Source organism: Asterias rubens, chromosome 7 (genome assembly GCF_902459465.1).
Source record: "Asterias rubens chromosome 7, eAstRub1.3, whole genome shotgun sequence".
NCBI lineage: Eukaryota > Metazoa > Echinodermata > Asteroidea > Forcipulatida > Asteriidae > Asterias > Asterias rubens.
The window spans coordinates 15,553,073-15,560,990 of NC_047068.1; positions in this window are offsets into that span (position 1 = coordinate 15,553,073).

Consider the following 7,918-nt stretch of genomic DNA (forward strand, 5'->3'; position numbering starts at 1 on the left):
AAATCAACATCTTAGTGATGTCTTCTCTACCAGCTGCTGCATTTCCCGAGGCGCAAAATGCAGTATAGAACCATCCAACAGATCTTAGCATCACTCACTAAGAAATAATAAAGGTCAGTTCGTGCCACACTTCTAACTTGTTTCTCTCCCCCCCCCCCCCAGTGCTGCGATTGAGCCTGTTTTCTCCTAGCCCATTGGACTAAATCCACTCATTAATGCCTCTTGCTACCGGCGACACTCGCTCTCCTACGTCTAAAAGCTCTGTAGGATCTGTAGCTGATCTTTCACGGGCCCTGAGCTTGAGAGAGAAGAGAGAAGCAAAGGGTAAAATAAGATGAGTGAGCAAATGGAATGGTTGCGCTCCAGTTAGAGCCACTTTATGCACGATGATCCCCAGGAATAGGGTCCTCATTGCTAGCTGAGCTACTGGGGGAAAGTCAAATCATACCCGGGGGGCTTCGGCGTGGTTTGAGTCGGAGCTCTGTGCTGTCCTTGCATTGCCACTGTGCCGCACGTTGTAACAAGTCACAACTTATTTTCGTAACATTCGTGCAATGGGATACTGAAAATGACGCACTTAAACTCATTCTGACTTCAGTTCAACCACAGCGCAAGGACCTCCAGGAGTGCCACCGTGTTTAGGGCATTTCGGACGGCCTAGCTTCGGCCTGGGCGCTTCATAATTACGTCAGTCTGTCCGTCCGAGGTTTCTAATGGGAATGAATGTTCTAGCATGTGGGAAAACAGAATAATGTCTGTCATCGATGGTGCATCGGCACTCAGCTTGAAGTGTACACAACATTGACGAGAAAGTATAACTTTCATATAAACCATGAGCTGGTATGGCTTCCATTATGTTGATACGTCAATGCGTCGCAGTTGTTGAATCCCAAGGTCTGGCGTCCTGTGTTGTTGCAAGAAATTCTACGGCTTTTGCCGTTGGTCGCAACAACAACGTTGCTCAATAAGACTTTTCGGCATCTGGCCATAGCCACTATTGAAGCCATTGGCTTGGCATAGCACTGCGGACAGAACGTTTACTGGACATGATTATAATCGTCTATAACATACCGGTTGGCCTTATAGACACGTTGTGGTTTAATAATAGACCACAATTTTGCGAAAGAATGTGAAATTGCCGTTATTGCAAAATAGTTACATAACTTATATTTATTAAGCATAACTTATATTTATTAAGCATTGTTCTGTATTAACACATTTACTTGTATACTACCATATATACAATAGATCATGTTCATTCCTGAAACATTCTCAACTCATTTGAAGCCAATTTTGTAATCAAAAATCAAACACAATCTCTGATGTCTGCGTGGTCTGAAGTTGAATCTATGGTGTTCATTGTTGAAACTATTTATAGTGTTATGAGAGGCAATTTGGAACAGGTTGATGACTCGTTCTTTTCGTAGAGAAGGTCTCTCTGTTAGTGTTATTGTAGCAGGATGTTAACAGCCGCCTCTCCCGGGGCAATCGACGCGCCACCCTAGCCTTCATTTTGCTTCCAGCCAGACCCGTCGACCAAGGTATGGGGTCATATGCAGACCTTGTCCTAAAAACACTGATGGGAATATTGATCCCGTCACAAGAGGCTTATCCTTATGCTGTCTGCCACCGTTGGTTTTTTTTTTTTACCGGAGTTATGACCATCTCGACCTTTCTTTTGGTATTAGACATGCGGGGATGGACGGATTGATCGCCGGTGGCGTTCAACTGCGAAGACATGGATGGATTGAGAGATTGGGCTGAGATGGTGTGCAATCCCTTTAAACCAGGAGTCCGTCGTTCTAAATGGATGAGCAGCGAAGAGCGCAGGCCTAGCCTTGCACTGACCTTGATTGAGGTCAGGCTGGTTTAGATTCGGGTCAAACTACTTGGGTTTCGGTCACTCTGACCCTAGATTACTGTGACCTTGATGTAGAAATACTCTTGTTATGACTTCGGCTGGCTCAACCAAAAGTCATCCTGGCCTTGATTCTGATGCTCCCTCTTTCTCCGATCGATGGTTCCCTGATTTGGTCACTCTGACCTTGTGTGGGGTTAGTTTGCTACTTATTCTTAGTTAACCTCATGTTGATGTGGCCATTCTGTCCAAAGGTCAATTCGGCCTTGAATCTGGTCACTCTGGTCTCGTCGATCAAAGGTTACCCTGGGTCAAACTGACCTTAATTTAGGTCAGTCTGGTGTCACGGTGGCAATATTGGTTGATTTGGATTACATTATGAGTTATGTTTTAATGAGCAATGTGGCACATTGTGCATCAAAACTCTTTCCTTGAACAATCTTAGTCATTATGGTATATGAATATATAAGTGTGTCAAAGAAAATTTCCAGGGACCGTCACAGTTGAATCTAAAACCTTTACTTAGTATCCCTCTCTTACTGTCTTCGGATATCCCCACCCCTCCCAGTGCCCCCTCCACTCGATTTTCAGAGTGTCAGATTTTTGACGGCCTAATTTGAAGTGACATTCCTCCATTTTTTCCCCACATAGTATAAGCTTCTCACAGGCGTCAATGACTTCCACCTCAATAAAGTACCTTCAATGGGATAATCCAATTTCGTCGGATTTCGATCGGGGGCCTCCGTCACTGTTAATCTTCCGCAATATCCGACAGCAGATTAATAAAAAAAGAAACGGCTATGCCAGTGTTTAAAGGCGTGTTGGTAGATTAAGACATTGTTTTATATGTATGTCTTCATTATCTTGGGCGGGGTGCAGGTTCCAGTTTCTACTTCCGTTTGGCTATAGAGCGAAGGGTGCATACATTCAAGGCTCTCATCCCTTTCCACAGGTTATATATTGAAACTTCCTTCTGTTGGGACGTAAAGCAGTAGGTCCCGTGTGAAATGTACGTTAAAGGAGTGTTGGTAGAATTTACACCTCATTAATCTTGGGCGGGGTGCACGTCCAGTTTCTACATACACCCCTCTAGTTAGAGCGAAGGGTGCATACATTTGAGTCTCATCCCTTCCCTGTTTAAATTTAAAACGTCCTTCGGATGGGACGGAATGCCGTAGGTCCCGTATGCCGTGTAATGCACTTACAATAACACATTATACACTTATCGAAAAGAGAAGGGGTCCACACCCGTATTCCTAGTCTGATCGGCAGCACATTGCACCACAGCACCTTGTAAACTATTACATTCAAAACGTAGCTCCACATACCTTGCAGGTCAAAATAATGAGCGCTTTGATACGCCCCTATGGTATGATAAAGTGCTTTATAACAAACTATTATTATTACTGTATTATTTATACTTTAACAATTTCTTCCCTATTTAAGAGTTATTTTACCCCTCACTCACTCATCAAACCACCACTCTGGTTTACCTCTAAACACCCCCCCCCCGTGAGGCACATGTAGAAGTCCCTCTTCCCCCATCAGCTATCTGTCTCCCTAATCACTTGTTTTCTTCCCCATTCTTCCACTCCGTGAAATCAGTTTTCCTGTTTTCAAGGAGAGATCCCGGTGCTCGAGGTCACAATATTCACCCCATGCGATTGTCATCTTGCCCCACCGCCAAGGCTTGGCGCTTTTAAACTCGACCCCCCTTACACCGGAGGCCGGCCGTGGTGTCGCATCCGCTTACATCGCTCGTAGAATTTTTAATCATCAAGTTGTTGTTGTTTTTTATTTTATGGTCTGACCGATTGCTTTTCTACCTCCATGATTGTACGTGCCTGACATGACGTGAACTCATTCCTAAATTGTTACGTGACCGTCAAAGACCGTCGACGGGTTTGACCCTACGACCATAGCCTTTTGAGATACAGGGGACACAATACTACGACACTATTAGGTTTGGGTAAAATTTGTCCGTATACACCCAAATCACACGGTGTACTCCCATAGTGTCCAAAACGGCCAAATGACGTCATAGTTTGTTGTGCCTTAAAAAAGAAGATTTTACAGAAAAGTGAAATGGCCTACAGGCACATTATATGTTGCAGCAGTAACGTGATACCATTTTCTCTTCCGAGAAAGTGTCACAAAAAAGAAAAGAAAATTCGGCTTGAAAAGGCAGTGTTTATTCTACAAAAGACATTATCATATAAAATGACAAAGTGGTCGATACAGTGCACGCCATGTACGAATCCAAGGGAGTTATTTGCAAACCAGTTTAACCCATGACAACGACGTTTAGCGGAAAGTGCACATTCCCAGTGAATCACCCACCCACCTTAGGACATGCACACCTTTGGCTTGGGGCCAACGTGTGGGAATGAAATCAGATTTGCTCATTGGTATTAAGGATTTAATTTGGCAATAAATGCAGTGAAGCAAGAGAACGGGACCAAAATCTCATTATCTCGGGAGGGGTAGCCATATTTGACCTCATAAGTACCAGTTTCTAAACGTAGCACACAACACGAACGTTTCTTTTACCAAAAACCTCAATATTTTACTATCAAGATGTCTCCAATGTCACGTTTATTGTCATTATGAAGTTATTCATCTGACAGAAAATGAACTATGTGCATGATAGGCACTGGACACATTTGGTAACTCTGTCAACGACCAGTATGGCATAAAATAACAAACTTGTGAAAATGGACTCAATTTATTGGTCATCGAAGTTGCAAGAGAATAATGGAAGAAAAAGAACCTTTGTTGCGTAAAATTAATTGTTGTGCTTTCAGATACCTAAAAAGGGCTTCAGGCCTGAAGTCTTTTATTAGATTATAATATTTCAGTGAGCAATTACCTATTTCTCAAAACCTATACCTTAACTCCAGCGGGAGCCATTTCTACAATGTTTCGACTATCAACAGTTCTCTATTTTATGCTAAAATTTATTTTATAGTGCCTTTAAAAGCAGTGGACACTATTGGTAAATGTCAAAGACCAGTCTTCTCACTTGGTGTATCTAAACATATGCAGAAATTTACAAACCTGTGAAAATTTGAGCTCAATTGGTCGTCGAAGCTGCGAGATATGAATGAAATAAAAAAAAAACCCTTGTCCCACGAAATTGTGTGCTTTCAGGTGCTTGATTTCGAGACCTCAAATTCTAAACTTGAGGTCTCGAAATCAAATTCGTGGAAAATTACTTCTTTCTCGAAAACTACGTTACTTCAGAGGGACCCGTTTCTCACAACGTTTGGTACTATCAACCTCTCCCCATTACTCGTTACCAAGTAAGGTTTTATGCTGATAATTATTTTACCAATAGTGTCCACTGCCTTTAAATGTGCCCTACTTTTGGAAGAGCCATGAGGTAGGCTGCTTGGCGTTCTGTAGTAATGCTTGTCTGACAAATGTTTCTTTTAACTGGTCTAAGTTATGCAGGTGAGGATACTATAACTCGTGAATGAAACGAACCGAGGACCGATCTGGGAGATTGGAAGGCAGTTGTGCATTCATATTAAATAACACATTAGTGTACAATATAATACATTGAGGTCCTAATGTTTGTTTGTAAAACATTCATCAGTCAGGCACCTGATAATAAATCATAAACTGTCTTTATAGCCATTGGACCCTTTCGGTTCAGAAAAAAAAAAAAGTTCACAGATTTACAAATAACAGGGTTTACAGAAGGCAATGGTGAAAGACTTCTCTTGAAATAATATTCCATGAAATGCTTTACTTTTTGAGAAAACAGCAAAACAATATAAATTCTCGTTAACGAGAATTACGGATTTATTTGAAACACATGTCATGACACGGCGAAACGCGCGGAAACAAGGGTGGGTTTTTTCCGTTGTTTTCTCCTGACTACGATGACCGATTGAGCCTAAATTTTCACAGGTTTGTTATTTGATATAGAAGTTGTGGTACACAAAGTATGGGCCTTGGACAACACTGTTTACCGAAAGGGTCCAATGGCTTTAAAGGAACACGTTGCCTCGGATCGGACGAGTTAGTGTATAAAACAAGTTTGTAACCGTTTTTTATAAAGTGCATATGGTTGGAAAGATGTTTTCAAAGTAGAATACAATGATCCACACAAACATGCCTCGAAATTGCACGGTTTTCCTTTTACCTCGTCGACTAACACGGTCGGCCATTTATGGGAGTCAACTTTTTGACTCCCTTAAATGGCCGACCGTGTTAGTTCGCACAGTAAGAGAAAAACCACGCAAATTCGAGGCAAATTTGTGTGGATCATTGTGTTATACTTTTAAAACATCTTTCCAACCATATGCATTTTATAAAAAACGGTTATAAACGCTTTTTATAGACCAACTCGTCCGATCCAAGGCAACGTGTTCCTTTAACGACATCAACCATGGGAAGAAACTATAAATAAATAGTAATTGTGTTAATCTCTTTTGTGGGAGTGTTGGCTCTGAAAAGAGCACTCATAATTTCCGCTCTTTTTTGGATCAATTCCGTTTAAACCACAAACGTGCTGGACAGAACATTTCCAGTCTTTCCAAGGAATGGAACATTACCCCCAAATGGAACATCAAGTCAGCCAGCTCTGGTACAATTAAACAAAAAACTACTTATAACTAATGTATGTTAGCACTGTATACTCAGTACTTTCCCGAGTCCTGTGAAAAAAATATCACAGGCATGTTTATACTTGGCTGGGATATTCACAGGCATGTTATCCCAGCCGAGTAACATGCATGTGATATTTTTTTTCACAGGACACGGGAAAGTACTGAGTATACAGTGCTAACACACATCGGTGTATGGGTAAAAAAACAAAATTAATATTCTGTATTCCCGATGCAAATTTAACATCTCTTATACTTAACATCTCTTATAACTAATTACCGTTCCTCTGATTAGTAATTTGGTTGTTAACTGTGTTTTGTCACTGATTCACTTTGTGATTTGGTTACAAAGTAAAGTGTTTATTTTTATTGTTAGAGGTAACATGACTTTAGACATGTTGTTTTTTGCCAAACGTCACACACTTCTACTCAAACAGACTGCTGATTAGCATACCTGGGCATTGCCTCAATTTTCTTACAGCATTGTCGAAACAAAACGTTATATAATTTGTGCACGGATACATGAAAAGCTGTTTTCTTGAATTGAGTTTTTTTTTGAGGGGGGGGGGAATGCCTAAGCCGTGATTAAGATCATACCACGTGTTCTTGCAATTTTTAATCAAAATTAGTAGAATTTTATACGACATAATCATTGAATCATTAAATTAGTTTATCTGGATTTCTGATAATTCTATTCAATTCAATTTAAAAAAAAATGTAATCATCCTTTGCAGGCAATTACAATAGCAGACCAGCTCCATATAAAAATATTATGAGAAATATACAATATTAGTTCAATGATGAACTAAGAGGTTCGTTTTCCAAATCATAAACTAAAATGTAGATGTTACTTTATTGTTATTTTAGTAGTTACGTTTCACTCCTAAGTTAGGAGCTTCTTCAACTGGTGACCATGTCCAATGAATGAGGAATATTGTACCAACTTTTCCCTTTAATTTCCGGTTTTATTTGGCAACCTTGAACCCTTTCGAATCTGTTCAACAATTCCAATATTTGATTAGGCCTAAGCTACGGTAACTGTTAATAATGCAAACCTGTCTTTCAGAAAACCTCATCTATAGAACCTGTGTCAATGGACAACGCATGGATTTATTAGCCCTTTAACCCATAGCAATTACGTATTTCTGCCAGTAAATGACCCAAACTGATCTTTGTTCGTGAAATTTGTAACAATAAGTATCCCCCATTCCCAACGTGTTGTCGGTATGTGGACTTCATGAAGATAGTTATTGCGGTCAAGTAGTAAACATGTAACGAGAATCTGTTTTTACTATTGTGAAAACGCCGTCTCATATTGCTCTGAGATCCTTGGGTTGTGTTGATCAGGTACAAGAGGCAAGACGTTACATTATATAGCTTTATAGTTAGGTGTTAAAGCTCAATGCAAGTTGCTTCTCTGTGCTTTTACCTTTATCTTGCTTTCGCG